The sequence below is a fragment of the Stomoxys calcitrans genome, chromosome 1 (genome assembly GCF_963082655.1).
Source record: "Stomoxys calcitrans chromosome 1, idStoCalc2.1, whole genome shotgun sequence".
NCBI lineage: Eukaryota > Metazoa > Arthropoda > Insecta > Diptera > Muscidae > Stomoxys > Stomoxys calcitrans.
Genome location: NC_081552.1, coordinates 225,387,160 through 225,404,545, shown reverse-complemented (window position 1 = coordinate 225,404,545; position 17,386 = coordinate 225,387,160). Strand labels below are relative to the sequence as shown.

General features: G+C 40.7%; 1 protein-coding gene across 6 annotated transcripts in view; it reads right to left on the bottom strand.

The window, feature by feature from the left end:
• LOC106091839 (circadian locomoter output cycles protein kaput) overlaps positions 1-16,451 on the bottom strand; it is a 94,177-nt gene extending 77,726 nt beyond the window's left edge. For 3 of the 6 annotated variants that reach the window (XM_059360647.1, XM_059360649.1, XM_059360648.1), the window contains exon 1: positions 15,596-15,958. The gene's annotated coding sequence lies outside the window, so the exon portion shown is untranslated. Of the gene's footprint in view, positions 1-12,613; positions 12,902-15,595; positions 15,959-16,175 lie in introns of those variants that run through there. The other 3 variants (XM_013258515.2, XM_013258514.2, XM_013258516.2) reach the window with 3 other exon arrangements.
• Positions 16,452-17,386: the final 935 nt, after the last annotated feature.

Here is a 17,386-nt window from a genome sequence, read left to right as displayed (position 1 = left end):
AAAAGTGTGGATACTAAAGTCTTAAAAGGCCACATCGGATGAAAGATATATATGGGAGCTATATCTAAATCTAGACCGATTTTCAAAACCAATAACATTGGTCCTTAAACCAAAAATGTGACTTGTGCAAAATTCCATGACAATCGGTCAATAAATGCGACCTGAAGCTCACAAGAATACATGGACAGACGGCCATGGCTAAATCGAATCAGAAAGTGATTCTAAGCCGATCGCTATACTTATCAATCTTCTTCTCTTAGTGTTGCAAACAAATGCACAAATTTATAATACCGTGTACTATAGTGGTTGTGTAGGGTATAAAAAAAGTGAATTTTTTAACCGGTCTAAGATCTTAAATCGGGAGATCGGTGAATGCATATGATAGCTATATCCAAATATAGACCAATCTGAACTATATTGAACACGAATGTTGGGGAGCCTAACACAGTCCACTGTGTCAGATTTTAGCGAAATCAATAAATAAACATGATTTTATTGTCCCAAGAACTTAAATTTGGAAGATGGGTACATATGGCAGCTATATTCAAATATATCCCGATCTGCAAACCATGCAAATGCAAATTTGCCCATGAACATTCCATTAAGAAACTGTGGTAAACTTCTCTCAAATCAATGAGTGCCGTCCGATTCAATTTTAAGCTCAATGATAAGGAACCTCCTTTTTATAGCCGAGTCCGGGTCAAGTTTTTACATGGCAAACCTCACCTCACAAATGTCGTCAGCATCAGGAGGGTATAACCACTACTGAAAAATTTTCTGATGTTCCTGTCAGGATTCGAACCCAGGCGTTCAGCGTCATAGGCGGACATGCTAACGTCTGCGCTACGGTGGCCTTCTCGGTTCTGTTTGTAACATCTCTAAATATTCAACTAAGACCCCATATATATTCTTGATCGTCTCGACGTTCTGAGTCGATCTAGTCATGTCCGTCCGTCCGTCTGTCAAAATCACGACAGAGATTGAACGCCTAAAGCTAGCCGCTTGAAATTTTGCACAGATACTTAATATCGATGTAGGTCGTTGGGCATTGCAAATGGGCCATATAGGTTTAGATATCGATATAGCTCCCATATAAAGCGATCTCCCGATTTGAATTCTTAAGCCAATTTAACTGAAATTTTGCATGTGGTGTTTCGTTATGACTTCCAACAACTGTGCAAAGTACGGTCTCCTCAAATGAGCAGATTTGCTCACAATGAAAATGTATGGGAGACCTCGTTGCCAAACGATTAATTTCGCAAATCAAGATTTGCTCCAAGTGTAAACGTGGCTTAAGTATGTGTTTGCGACCCCCCATACTCGTGACGTTAATGTGTTTCGTAAACATTTGTTGCAATAAATATTTGAGTTCAACTCAAAAGGTTAAATCTAGGTTTCATTTTAGACTTTATTTTCCTTACATAAAGTATAAAATTGTTTGCAGGTTAATAACATTTAATACGAGTTGGGAATGAACTGCAGTTAGTTTTTATACCCACCACCGAAAGATGGCGGTATATTCATTTTGTCATTCCGTTTGCGACACATCGATATATCCATTTCCGACCCTATAAAGTTCTTGTGTTCTTGATCAGCGTACCAATCAAAGACGATCTAGCCGTCTGTCTGTTGAAATCACTCTACAGTCTTTAAAAATAGAGACATTGAGCTGAAACTTTGCACAGGTTCTGTTTTTGTCCATAAGCAGGTAAAGTTCGGAAATGGGCTATATCGGACTATATCGTGATATAGCCCCCATATAGACCGATCCGCCGATTTAGGGTGTAAGGCCCATAAAAACAACATTTATTATCCGATTTTTCTGAAATTTGGGAGGCCCTTCGACATTTTTTTTCAATGTGGTCCAGATCGGTCCAGATTTGGATATAGCTGCCATATAGACCGATCTTTGGATTTAAGGTTTTGAACCCATAAAAGGCGTATTTATTTTCCGATTTTGCTGGAATTTGGGACAGTGAGTTGTGTTAGACCCTTCGACATCCTTCTTTAATTTGGCCCAGGTTTGGATATAGCTGCCATAGACCGATCTCTCGATTTAAGGTCTTGGGCCCATAAAAAGCGCATTTATTGTTTGATGTCGCTAAATTTGCGACAGTGAGTTGTGTTAGGCCCCTCAACATTCGTCTTTGGTTTGGCCCAGATCGGTCCAAATTTGGATATAGCTGCCGTATAGAACGATCTCTCGATTTAAGGTTTTGAGCCCATAAAAGGCGTATTTATTGTCCGATTTCGCCGAACAGTGAGTTGTGTTAGGCTCTTCGACATCTCTCTGCAATTTGGCCCAGATCGCTTCAGATTTGGATATAGCTGCCATATGGACCGATCTCTCGATGTAAGGTTTTTGGGGCCATAAAAGGCGCATTTATTGTGCGATGTTGCCGAAATTTGGGACAGTGAGTTGTGTTAGGCCCTTCGACATCCTTCTTCAATTTGGCCCAGATTGATCCAGATTTGGATATAGCTGCCATATAGACCGATATCTCGATTTTAGGTTTTCTGCCCATAAAAGGCGCATTTATTATCCGATATTGCTGAAATTTTGGGACAAAGAGTTGTGTTAGGCCCTTCGACAATCTTCTTTAATTCGGCCTTGATCGGTGCAGATTTAGATATAGCTGCCATATAGACCGATCTCTCGATTTAGCGTTTTCTGCCCATAAAAGCCACATTTATTTTCCGATTTTGCTGAAATTTTTGACAGTGAGTTGTGTTAGGCCCTTCGTCATCTCTCTGCAATTTGGCCCAGATCGGTTCAGATTTGGATATAGCTGTCATATAGACCGATCTCTCGATTTAAGGTTTTGGACCCATAAAAGGCGCATTTAATGTTCGATGTCGCCGAAATTTGGGACAGTGGGTTGTGTTAGGCCTTGCGATATCCTTCTTCAATTTGGCCTAGATTGATCCAGATTTGTATATAGCTGCCATATGGACCGATCTCTTGATTTAAGGGTTGGGGCCATTAAAGGCGCATTTATTGTCCAATGTTGCCGAAATTTGGGACAGTGAGTTATGTTAGGCCCCTCAACATTCGTCTTTAGTTTGGCCCAGATCGATTCAGATTTAGATATAGCTGCCATATAGACCGATCTCTCGATTTAAGGGTTTCTACCCATAAAAGGCGCATTTATTGTCCAATGTCGCCGAAATTTTGGGATAGTGAGTTGTGTTAGGCCTTTCGATATCCTTCTTCAATTTGGCCTAGATCGGTCCAGATTTGGATATAGCTGTCATATAGACCGATCTCTCGATTTAAGGTTTTGGGCCCATAAAAGTCGAATTTATTTTCCGATTTTGCTGAAATTTGGGATAGTGAGTTGTGTTAGGCTCTTTGACATCCCTCTGCAATTAGGCCCAGATCGGTTCAGATTTGGATATAGCGGCCATATGGACCGATTTCTCGATTTAAGGTCTTGAGCCCATAAAAGCCGCATTTATTGTCCGATTTTGCTGAAATTTGGGACAGTGAGTTGTGTTGAGCCCTTCGACATCCTTCTTCAATTTGGCCTAGATTGATCCAGATTTGGATATAGCTGCCATATAGACCGATCTCTTGATCTAAGGTTTTGGGGCCATAAAAGGCACATTTATTGTTCGATGTCGCCGAAATTTGGGACATTGAATTGTGTTAAGCCTTTCGTTATCCTTCTTCAATTTGGCCTAGATCGGTCGAGATTTGGATATAGCTGCCATATCGACCGATCTCTTGATTTAAGGGTTGGGGCCATTAAAGGCGCATTTATTGTTTGATGTCGCCGAAATTTGCGACAGTGAGTTGTGTTAGGCCCCTGAACATTCGTCTTTGGTTTGGCTCAGATCGGTCCAAATTTGGATATAGCTGCCGTATAGACCGATCTCTCGATTTAAGGTTTTGAGCCCATAAAAGTCGCATTTATTTTCCGATTTTGCTGAAGTTTGGGATAGTGAGTTGTGTTAGGCTCTTCGACATCTCCTTGCAATTTGGCCCAGATCGGTCCAGATTTAGATATAGCTGCCATTTTGATCAATCTCTGGATTTAAGGTCTTGGGCCTACAAAAAGGCGCATTTATTGTCCGATTTTGATGAAATTTGGGACAGTGAGTTGTGTTAGGCTCTTCGACATCTCTCTGCAATTTGGCCCAGATCGGTTCAGATTTGGCTATAGCTGCCATATAGACCGATCTTTGGAATAAAGGCTTTGGACCCATAAAAATCGCATTTATTGTCCGATGAGGCCGAAATATGGAACAGTGAGTTGTGTTAGGCCCTTCGACATCCTCCTTCAATTTGGCCCATATTGATCCAGATTTGGATAAAGCTGCCATATAGACCGATCTCTTGATTTTAGGTTTTCTGCCCATAAAATGCGCATTTATTGTCCGATGTCACCGAGATTTGGGTCACGTTAGGCCCCTCAACATTCGTCTTTAGTTTGGCCCAGATCGTTTCAGATTTAAATATAGCTGCCATATAGGCCGATCTCTCGATTGTAAGTTTCGGGTCCATTAAAGGCGCATTTAATGTCCGATGTCGCCGAAATTTGGGACAGTGAGTTGTGTTAGGCCCTTCGACATTTATCTGCAACTTGGCCTAAATCGGTCCAGATTTGGATATAGCTGCCATATAGACCGATATCTCAATTTAAAGTCTTGGCCCAATAAAAGACGCAGTTATAATCCGATTTCACTTTAATTTGACACAGTGACTTATGTTAGGCTTTTCGACATCCGTGTCGTACATAGCTACTTAAAAGATCAAACTTTAGAATACTGTCCGTATATCCTTTAGCCTGTTGAGATGTTGCAGTGCACATTTCTTTGACCGAAATGCCGTCTTTAGAGGAAATTTCATCGAATCTTTGCCTTTGGTGAAAGCTTTGTTGAAATTTAATCTTTGGACATAATTTCAAGTCATTACTTAATGGTGTAGAGTATGCTTTATGTGCATATTAAATTATACAAATTTCAATCTAATGAAATTGCAGTCTATTGCATATTCTATTGCGATAGTTTTTCTCAACTTTAACTGCCCTTAATTGCCATAGTTTAGTTAAAATGTATATTTAAATGCTAATTTATGTGGTTAGATGTTAAAGTCAATGCAACCATATACCCTGCCTCAACATCCTCCCTTGGTGTTTGTTTTTCTTTTGGAATGGCATTGTCTTTGGAGCGGTACTTGGTGTAATTCACAGGTTAGTTAGTTCAGACTTTAAAGCAGATCGTTTCTGTCATAGGAATTGTCATGGCTACTTTTGTGGTTGTCGTTGTTGTTGCTGTTGTTATTAAGTCATACGTGGAATATGGAAAGTATACTCTGCTCTGCTTGCCCTGTTGCCGGTCTCGCTGAGCTGACAAAGTGCCATAACAATTATAAATCATTGTTAAGATGCTACCTACAGATGCCACTGCCATCTCTGGCGAGACTTTAGGTTTCTAAGCGGATTTGCATTGCACACTGCCCGACCATATTTAATGATGTATTTTCTATAAATACGGCTGGAAAATGAATCATTCCAAGATTTTGGATATACGCTTAAAAGGCTCGAAATTAAATTGAATTGGTAAAGGAGATAATCCTGGAGGCCGCTGTAGTGCAGAGATAAGAATGCCTTCCTATGACGCTGAACGGCTGACTTTGAATCCTGGCAAGAAGATTAGAAAAAAAATGTCAGCGATGGTTATCCGCTCCTAATTCCATAAACATTTGTGAGATACTTTACCATTCAAAACTTCTCCCCTAAGAGGTATCGGACTGCAGCAGGCCGTTCGGGCTCGACTATAAAAAGTAGGCCCCTTCAATCAGTGAGCTTAAACTTGAATCGGACAGAACTCAGTGATATGTGAGAAGTTTGCCCCCTGTTGCCTAGTGTAGTGTTCATAGGCAAATTTGAATTTACCTGTTTAACGGCCTAGAGCAGTGAATTGTGTTCGACCCCTCGGCGACCCTAGTGGATTTGGTTTAGATTGGACCATATTTGGATATAGCTGCTAAGGTTTCATAAAATGGTGAATTTTTTTTTTAACCGGACTTGACGTATTGAGGCTTATATGTAGATTGAAAGATTGTAGTCATTATACCCACCACCGAAGGATGGGGGTATATTCATTTCGTCATTCAGTTTGCAACACATCGGAAAATTCATTTCCGACCCTATATAGAATCAGCGAAAAAATCCAAGACGATCTAGCCATGTCCGTCTGTCTATTGAAATCACGCTACTGTCTTTAAAAATCGAGATATTGAGCTGAAACTTTAACTTAGAAGATGGGCCATATCGGACTATATCTTGATATAGCCCCCATATAGACCGATCCGCCGATTTAGGGTCTTAGGCCCAAAAAGTCACATTTAGTATACGATTTTGCCAAAATGAAGAAACAGTGAGTCGTGTCAGCCCCTTCAACATCCTTTTTCAATTTGGCCCAGATCGGTCCAGATTTGGATATAGCTGCCATATGGACCGATCTCTCGATTTAAGGCTTTGGGCCCATAAAAGGCGCATTTATAATCCAATGTCGCCGAAATTTGGGACAGTGAGTAGTGTTAGGCTCTTCGACATCTTTCTTCAATTTGGCACAGATCGGTCTAGATTTGGATATAGCTACCATATAGACCGATCTCTCAATTTGAGGTCTTGGGCCCATAAAAGGTGCATTTATTGTCCGATTTTGTCAAAATTTGAGACAGTGAGTTGTGTTATGCTCTTCGACATTTTTTTTAAATTTGGCTCAGATCGGTTTAGATTTGGATATAGCTGCCATATAGACCGATCTCTTGATTTAAGGTCTTGGGCCCATAAAAGGCGCATTTATTGTCCGATTTCGCCGAAATTTGGGACAGGGAGTTGTGTTAGGCTCTGCGGCATCTTTCTTCCATTTGGCCCAGATTGGTCCAGATTCGGATATTGTTGCCATATAGACCGATCTCTCAATTTAATCCTTTGGGCCCATAAAAGGCGCATTTATTGTCCGATTTTGTCAAAATTTGGGACAGTAAGTTGTGTTATGCCCTTTTTTTTTCCTTAGTTGGGTCCAGATTGGTCCAGATTTGGATATAGCTGCCATATAGACCGATCTCTTGATTTAAGGCTTTGGGCCCATAAAAGGCGCATTTATAATCCGATGTCGCCGAAATTTGGGACAGTGAGTTAAACTAAGCCCCTCGACCTTCTTTTGAAACATGGCCCAGATTGGTCCAGATTTGGATATAGCTGCCATATAGACCGATCTCTCGACTTAAGGTCTTGGGCCCATAAATGGCGCATCTATTGTCCGATTTAGCCAAAATTTGTCACAGTGAGTTGTGTTATGCCCTTCGACATTTTTCCTCAATTTGGTCTAGATCGGTTTAGATTTGGATATAGCTGCCATATAGACCGATCTCTTGATTTAAGGTCTTGGGCCCATAAAAGGTGCATTTATTGTCCGATTTTGTCAAAACTTGAGACAGTGAGTTGTGTTATGCTCTTCGACATCTTTCTTAAATTTGGCTCAGATCGGTTTAGATTTGGATATAGCTGCCATATAGACCGATCTCTTGATTTAAGGTCTTGGGCCCATAAAAGGCGCATCTATTGTCCGATTTCGCCGAAATTTGGGACAGGGAGTTGTGTTAGGCTGTACGGCATCTTTCTTCCATTTGGCTTAGATTGGTCCAGATTCGGATATAGCTGCCATATAGACCGATCTCTCAATTTAATCCTTTGGGCCCATAAAAGGCGCATTTATTGTCCGATTTCAAAAATTTGGGACAGTGAGTTAAGTTAAGACCCTCGACATATTTCTTCAATTTGGCCCAGATCGGTCCAGATTTTTATATAGCTGCCATATAGACAGATCTCTTGATTTAAGGTTTTGGGGCCATAAAAGGCGCATTTATTGTCCGATTTTGCCAATATTTGGGACAGAGAGATGTGTTAGGCCCTTCGCCATTCTTCCTCAATTTGGTCTAGATTGGTCCAGATTTGGATATAGCTGCCATATGGACCGATCTGCCGATTTAGGGTCTTAGGCCCATAATAGCCACATTTATTATCCGATTTTGCTGAAATTTGGGACAGTGAATTGTGTTAGGTTCTTTGATATCCTGCTTCAATTTGGCCCAGATTGGTCCAGATTTGGATATACCTACCATATAGACCGATCTCTCGATTTAAGGTCTTGGTCCCATAAAAGGCGCATTTATTGTCCGATTTTGTCAAAATTTGGGACAGTGAGTTGTTTGTGAGTTGTTATTAGCATTTGGTCCAAATCGAAACATATTTCGACATGGCATCCAAACTTCGGCCCGGCCGAACTTAACGCCTTTTTACTTGCTTTGTATTGCATTTAAATGTTGAATTTGACTGGCAAACTTGCTAAAATAAATACTGCCCTGTACTGTCTATGATCGTATGAGTCTCGTATGTTGTGTGCCACTTGTTGTCCATGTAAATCCCCATATCATTTAAATGTCAATTAAGGCTCACGTGAGGCGATTTATGGTTGCAGCATCTTGACGTGGAAAAAAGGTTAATTAATATCTTAAAATCGTGATTTTTATTAAACAGAAAAATAATTGCTTCGTTGTAGGAAAACCAACAACATCGTCAAAATCATTTTTCTAGAAATTTAGAGACATTGTGTTACTAAGTTGTAGCTTTATGGAAAACAAAAACAACAACATTTAAGTTGAAATGTAAATAATAGTCAATCCTTAATATTCCCTAAGTATTGGTCAAGTCTCAACGTAGCGAACATCTAAATGATATGAAAAACCATCAAAACCGAATTTTGTGCCAAGTGTTTTGGGGTAAGCCCTAAAGCACCCCCTAAATTGAACTTCTATTCCGTTGGGAATAAAGAACGAATTTGTGCTTTCCGATTCAAGTTTAACCTCAATGATAAGGGACCTTTTTTTATTATATGTATGTTATTATATTTCTAAGGCGTGAACATCCTAATCAGCTATGTAGAAGTGCCGAAAGTATCTTGGATATGGCATACGAGTGGGCTAGATGTAGGGGTCTAAATGTTAACCCAGAGAATACTGAAATATTGCCTGTTCATGAGGAAGACGAAGGTGGGACAATCTGACGCACCACATTTCCTCAATAAAACGATTTCGATATCTGACAAAGTCAAATATTGGGTTGCCCAAAAAGTAAATGCGGATTTTTCATATAGTCGGCGTTGGCAAATTTTTTCACAGCTTGTGACTCTGTAATTGCATTCTTTCTTCTGTCAGTTATCAGCTGTGACTTTTAGTTTGTTTTAGAAAAATAGTGTAAACAAGTAAAAAGGCTTTAAGTTCGGCCGGGCCGAACTTTGGATACCCACCACCTCGGGTATATACGTAAACCACCTTTCATCAAAATTCGGTGAATATTTCATACCTTATACTCATATACCTCATACCGATCTGAACTATATACGACACAGATGTCGAAGAGCCGAACATAAGTCACTGTGTCAAATTTCAGTGAAAACGGATTATAAATGCGCCTTTTATGGGGCCAAGACTTTAAATCTAGATATCGGTCTACATGGCAGCTATATCCAAATCTGGACCGATTTGGGCCAAGTTGCATAAACATGTCGAAGAGCCTAACACTAAGCACTGTCCCAAATTTCGGCGAAATCGGACAATAGATGCCACTTTTATGGGCCCTAAACCTTAAATCCAGAGATCGGTCTATATGGCAGCTATATTCAAATCTGGACCGATCTGGGCAAAATTGAAGAAGGACGTCGAAGAGCCTAACCAAACTCACTGTCTCAAATTTTAGCGACATCGGACAATAAATGTGTCTTTTATGGCCCCAAAACCTAAAACGTAGATATCGGTCTATATGGCAGCTATATCCAAATTTGAACCGATCTGGACCAAATTGAAGAAATATGTCAAAGGGCCTAACACATCTCACTGTCCCAAATTTCAGCAAAATCGGATAATGAATGTGGCTATTATAGGCCTTACACCATAAATCGGAGGATCGATCTATATGGCAGCTATATCCAAATCTGGACCGATCTGAGCCAAATTAACGAAGGATGTCGATGGGTCTTACACAATTCACTGCCCCGAACTTCATCAAAATCGGATAATAAATGTGGCGTTTGTGGGCCTAAGACCCTAAACCGGAGGATCGGTCTATATGGCAGCTATATCCAAATCTGAATCGATCTGGACCAAATTAAAGAACCATGTCAAAGGACCTAAGACAACTCACTGTCCCAAATTTCATCGAAATCGGATCATAAATGTGGCTTTTATGGGCCTTAGACCCTAAATCGGAGGATCGGTCTATATGGCAGCTATATCCAAATCTAGACCGATCTGGACCAAATTAAAGAAACATGTCAAAGGGCCTAACACAACTCACTGTCCCAAATTTCAACAAAATCGGATAATAAATGTGGCTTTTATGGGCCTAAGACTCTAAATCGGCGGATCGGTTTATATGGGGGCTATATCAAGATATAGTCCGATATAGCCCATCTTCGAACTTAACCTGCTTATGGACAAAAAAAGAATCTGTGCAAAATTTCAGCCCAATATCTCTAGTTTTAAAGACTGTAGCGTGATTTCAACAGACAGACGGACAGACGGACGGACATGGCTAGATCGTCTTAGATTTTTACGCTGATCAAGAATATATATACTTTATAGGGTCGGAAATGGATATTTCGATGTGTTGCAAACGGAATGACAAAATGAATATACCCCCATCCTTCGGTGGTGGGTATAAAAAAGTATATTTGATTAAAGTTCATTCTAAGTTTTATTAAAAATGCATTTACTTTCTTTTAAAAAATCCGCAATTACTTTTTGGGCAACCCAATACTTAGGTGTGATCTTGGACAGGAGACTGAATTGGAAGTGTCACATTCAGGAGCGTACTGAGACGGCTCACAGATGTTGGGCACTATGTGGACGGGCTGAAGGCTCGAAATGGGGCCCAAATCCAAGGATAGTCCACTGGCTCTACTTTAGTGTGATTAGACCAATACTTACTTACGCCTCAATAGTTTGGTGGACTGCTATGGAGAAAAAGTGCAACGTGAGGACCATACAACAGGTTCAGAGAAGATGTTGCCTTGGCATAGGGGGAGCGATGAATAGTTTCTAGTGCCACGCCCACTAGGACTCTAGAGACTATTCTAGATATCCGACCATTGACATACACATTAAGTGTGAGTCCACCACTGCGGCTATGAGATTTAAGGCGATGGGAGAATGGGTTGAGGATGGCAGCAGCTCATACCATAGCGGTATAATCGAGGCGACTATAGGAAATCACCCTAGCGCAGAGGTTAGCATGGCCGCCTATGACGCTGAACCCCTGGGTTCGAATTCTGGCAGGAACATCAATACATTTCTCAACGGTGGTTATCCCCTCCTCATGCTGGCGACATTTGTGAGTAAAACGTTTCTCCCCTAAGAGGTGTCGCTCTGCGGCACGCCGTTCGGAATCGGCTTTAAAAAGGAGTTGTTTTATCACTGAGTTTTAAATTGAATCGGACAGCACTCATTGATTTGTGAGAAGTTTGTCCCAGTTCCTTAATGGAATGTTCATGGGCAAATTAGCATTTGCTATAGGAAACCTGGAAGAAATGGAAGAGGTTTCCGATCGGATACCTGAGATGACAGTTGAGGTTGAGTTCGACCTGGAACTGCTGCCAGCGAGTTCGAGCTAGAACTGCTGCCAGCGAGTTCAACCTGGAACTGCTGCCAGCGGAGCAGTCTTGGATTGACGGTTGAAAGCTAAAGACAGAGTGGCCCAGGGGGTCTACATTGAGTACCCAGGAACGGAGATATGTTTTCGACTGCCTGACCATAACATGATCCTGCAGGCGGAGATCCCCGCCATCAAGGGACAATAACAACCAGGACGGTAAGGTCACAAACAGTCTTGGAGTGTAACAAGGAGAGATTAACGCCTTTTCCGAGGATGGCATGTTCTGTATTGTTTGGGTGTAGGGACATACCGGAGTAAGGGGGAATGAAAAAGCAGACGATTTGGCAGTGACGGCCAGAGAACTGCCGTCAATAAACTTGGTTAACTCGAAGCCTTTCGGGTCGGCACAGTCCGAGTTAAGAGCGTGGGCGATGAATGCGCTTGGATATTTCCATGTGGAAATGGATATTTCCACGGAATGACAAATGGAAAATACCCTTATCCTTCGATAGTGGGTATGAAGAACAACGCAAAGGGGAAGATCAAAACTCCGATGGAGTGACCAAGCGGAGAGCGACATCACGAATCTTGGTGTCAGAGATTGGAGAAGAAGCGCAGAAGATCGAGGCGCTTTGACATCTATTCTATGCTGGGCTAGAGAAATAAATTCTCTGTAATGGCGAATTAAAGTGAAAGTAAAAGTAAAGAAAGCTATTCTTCGAAAAGGTGGAAAAGAAAGGAAATTCTAGAAATATTTAATATGGCTGAACTATTCTCGAACGTTTCGGAGTTCTCTTTCTCAAAAAAAAAAAAAAAAAAATGTTTTGCAACAGCCATTTCAATTAATGCCACTATTAGATGCAGTTACAGATTGGCTGTATTCAATTAATTGCAGTTATTTGTGACCATTAATTCATAATCAATAATCAAAGTTGTCTTGTAATAATCACCTCTGTACTGAATCTTTGAACCATTCGATGGGGAGGGGATAAGTAAGATTTCTATTCAATTGGACATGGTTGTTTGGGTTCATATGTAGGAACTTCATGCAGCATTTTAAAAATTATTTTCCAATTATAGAAATATTTCAATACATTTTTCTTTTTTTTCAGATTTTATAAATATTAATTCTTGTTGTTGTTGTTGTTATCACTTGGCACTTTTTTATACCCTCCACCATAGGATGGGGGTATACTAATGTCGTCATTCTGTTTGTAACACCTCGAAATATGCGTCTAAGATCCCATAACGTTTATATATTGTTGATCGTTATGTCATTTTAGGTCGATCTAAACATGTCCGTCCGTCTGTCCGTCCATCTGTCTGTCCGTCCGTCCGTCTGTCTGTCGAAAGCACGCTAACTTTCGAAGAAGTAAAGCTAGCCGCTTGAAATTATGCACAAATACTTTTCATTAGTGCAGGTTGGTTGGGAATGTATATGGGCCAAATCGGTCCATGTTTTGATATAGCTGCCGTATAAACCGATCTTGGGTCTTGACTTCTTGAGCCTCTAGAGGGCGCAATTCTCGTCCGATTTGACTGAAATTTTGCAGGTAGTTTGTTGGTATAACTTATAACAATTGCGCTAAGTGTGGTTCAAATCGGTTCATAATCTGGTATAGCTTTCATATAAACCGATCTGGGATCTTGACTTCTTGAGCCTCTAGAGGGCGGAATTTTCATACGATTTGACTGAAATTTGGCACGTGGTGTTTTGGTATCACTTCCAACAACTGTGGTGAATATGGTTCAAATCGGTCGATCTTTGGTTTCTTGACTTCTTGAGGGTCTCGACTTCTTGAGCCGCTAGAGGGCGCAATTCTCATCCGATTTGACTGAAATTTGGCACGTGGTGTTTTGGTATCACTTCCAAAAACTGTGCCAAGTATGGTTCAAATCGGTCCCTAATCTGATATAGCTGCCATATAAACCGATCTTGGGTCTTGACTTCTTGAGCCTCTAGAGGGCGCAATTCTCATCCGATTTGACTGAAATTTTGCACGTAGTGTTTTGGTATCATTTCCAACAACTGCACTCTCTGCGGTTCAAATCGGTCCATGATTTGATATAGCTGCCATATAAACCTATCTTGGGTCTTGACTTCTTGAGCCTCTAGAGGGCGCACTTCTCGTTCGATTTGACTGAAATTTTGCACGTAGTGTTTTGGTATCGCTTCCAACAACTGTGGTTAGTATGGTTCAAATCAGTCCATAACCTGATATAGCTGCCATATAAACCTATCTTGGGTCTTGACTTCTTGAGCCTCTAGAGGGCGCACTTCTCGTTCGATTTGACTGAAATTTTGCACGTAGTGTTTTGGTATCACTTCCAACAACTGTGCTTAGTATGGTGCAAATCAGTCCATAACCTGATATAGCTGCTATATAAACCTATCTGGGATCTTGACTTCTTGAGCCTCCAGAGGGCGCAATTCTCTTTCGATTTTACTGAAATTTTGCACGTTGTGTTTGGGTATCACTTCCAAAATCTGTGCTAAGTATGGTGCAAATCGGTACATAACCTGATATGGCTGTCATATTAACCGATTTGGGATCTTGACTTCTTAAGCCGCTAGAGGGCGCAATTTTCATCCGATTTGACTGAAATTTTGCACGTGGTGTTTTGGTATCACTTCCAACAACTGCGCTGAGTGTGGTTCAAATCGGTCCATGTTTTGATATCGCTGCCTTATAAAACGATCTGGGATCGTGACTTCTTGAGCTTCTAGAGGGCGCAATTCTCGTCCGATTTGACTGAAATTCCGCACGACGTGTTTTGTTATGACTTCCAACAACTGTGCCAAGTATGGTTAAAATCGGTCCATGTTTTGATATAGCTGTCATATAAACCGATCTGGGATCTTGACTTCTTGAGCCGCTAGAGGGCGCAATTCTTAACCGATGTGGCTGAAATTTTGCATGAAGTGTTTTGTTATAACTTCCAACAACTGTGCTTAGTATGGTGCAAATCGGTACATAACCTGATATAGCTGCCATATAAACCGATCTGGGATCTTGACTTCTTGAGCCGATAGAGGGCGCAATTCTCATCGGATTTGGCTGAAATTTTGCATGAGGTGTTTTGTTATGACTTCCAACAACTGTGCTCAGCATGGCGCAAATCGGTATATAACCTGATATGGCTGTCAGATAAACCGATCTGGGATCTTGACTTCTTGAGCCGCTAGAGGGCGCAATTCTCGTCCGATTTGACTGAAATTTTGCACGTAGTTTTTTGGTATCACTTCCAACAGCATGGCGCAAATCGGTATATAACCTGATATGGCTGTCAGATAAACCGATCTTGGGTCTTGACTTCTTGAGCCGCTAGAGGGCGCAATTTTCATCCGATTTGGAAGAAATTTTGTACAACAGCGTCTCTCATGACCTTTAACATGCATGTCCAATATGGTCTGAATCGATCAATAGCTTGATACAGCTTCCATATAAACCTATCTCCCGATTTAGCTTTTTGAGCCCCTACAAGGCGCAATTCTTATCCGAATGAACTGAAATATTACCCAATGACTTCTACAATGTTTAGCATTTAGTTATGCTACGAATCGGACTATAACTTGATATAGCTCCAATAGCATAACAGTTCTTATTCAATATTATTTGTTGGCCTAAAAAGAGATACCGCGCATAGAACTCGACAAATGCGAGCCATGGTGGAGGGTATATAAGATTCGGCCCGGCCGAACTTTGCACGCTTTTACTTGTTTGAAATATAATTAATTAATTGGTGTTGTGTTTATTTATTCTTTCTCCTCTGTTAGAAAATAACACTCATTTAAGCTGTTATATTTAGTTTTTTTTTTTTTTTGTTAAACTATACTCATTCATCGATGAGTTGTTCAATTTGTTGTTGGGGCAATTGCTTTGCAGTTGCAGTTGTTACGTTTGCCGTTGCAATTAATGGTATAATATTACCTATACGATTCTATTTTCTATTCTATTTTATTTTTATTTTTTTTATTTTGTTTTTCTATTTCCACTTTTTGCTTTGCTGTCACATTATCGCACACTTCACAACGCGCAAAAAACAGCCACAAACGAAGGCAAGGCAAATCGAGGCGGAAGAGATCTAACACTGGAATCGATTATGTGGGGCTTATATGAATTTTAATTAAAAAAAAAAACGAGCATCCCTTTTTGGCCTACACCAATAATGAAATGAGAGTCTTTTGTAAGACTTTGATAAAGAGGACCATGATCCACGGTAAATGGATGTAACTTTAGCTAGGAAGCATATGTGGTAACCTTGTCATTCACTAAACCACGGCGGCGGCGGCGGCGGCGGCGACGACTATGGCTGGCAACAAAGTTAAACGATGACGAGGTTTTCAAGCACGTCCGTTCGCGTGAAGTTTTTAGTGGTCCCCGCTCGTCGTCCGCTAGAATGCTGTGACTGTTATTTTCACTATTAGTTTTGATGTTGCTGCTGGTGTTTGTTTTGTTTGCTAATTTAATATTACAATATTTTCGTAATCATGATAATCTATGGCATTACATGTACGACTCTTGGTAGTAGTGCGGTTCTATTGTCACTATGTTTTTTTTTTGTTTAGCTATCACGAATTCAATGGCTTGTTATTATTGTTTTTTTTTTTTCCTCAAGCACTTCCTCAAAATACGACTTTGGTGGGATTTTCTCAAAGACCCGTAGTGATTGTCGCGCCAATAGAGCCTTTCCCTGCTCTCGGTTTTACTCGCGCCAAATTATCAAATAACACTAAACTAAGCAGCGTCCGTCTAGAATTGTCGCCCCATCTCAGTTGCCTGCATTTGCTTTGCATTCTTCTAAGCTCTACTGTAGCTCTTGGCTTTTCCTTCCCCATTCCAAAATGGGGAGGTAATTGCTGCTGCTGCTATAGCCACTATTGCTGCACTGTTTGTTTGTTGTTGTTTTTTTTTATTGTTGGTGGTAGTTCTATGCCACTCACTTTCGACCAACACATTCAATGAATATAAAAAAACTGCAGCACTGCAGTTGGAAAAAAGTCCCTCTCGAGCAGGGGTGCTGTAAAAAGTTGAGGTGCTTGCAACACAGTGGTTGAAGGAATAGAAGAAAGTTGTACAAATAACTGAAACCAGTGAGAAAACAATAACAAAGTACCTAGATAAAGCAAATAAAAGCGTGCTAAGTTCAGCCGGGCCGAATCTTATATACCCTCCACCATGGATTTGTCGAGTTCTTTGCGCGTTTGTTTGTTCCGTATAGACTCAAAAACGGCTGCACCGATTACCGTGAAATTTTCACAGATTGTGTAGGTTGCCCCAAAACTCCTTAAAATAGGTTTATTTGACGATCATGCCAATATGGGACTCAAATGAAAGGTATTCAGGAGTAGATTACGAATATGGTCAGGAATTACGAATAGGCTTTATAATTTATTGATAACGGAAGGGGGCGGACCCTCCACCGTTACCCCAAAAACACCACCCAAAATCGAAAGTGGACCGATAAGGGCAATATGGGTATTAAATAAAAAGTATGCGGGAGTAGATACGAATCTGGCATATAAATTCATGCCGAAGTATAGGTGGTCACCCCACCCGCACAAAAACGCCCAAAATGGGCACATTAGCCAATAACGGATGTATGGGACTCGGTTTGTTTGTTCCGCATAGACTGAAAAACTGCAGAATTGATTTTCTCGAAATTTTCGCATATTGTGTACTTTGTTGTGGAAGGAAACATGGGCTATATAATTTTACGGT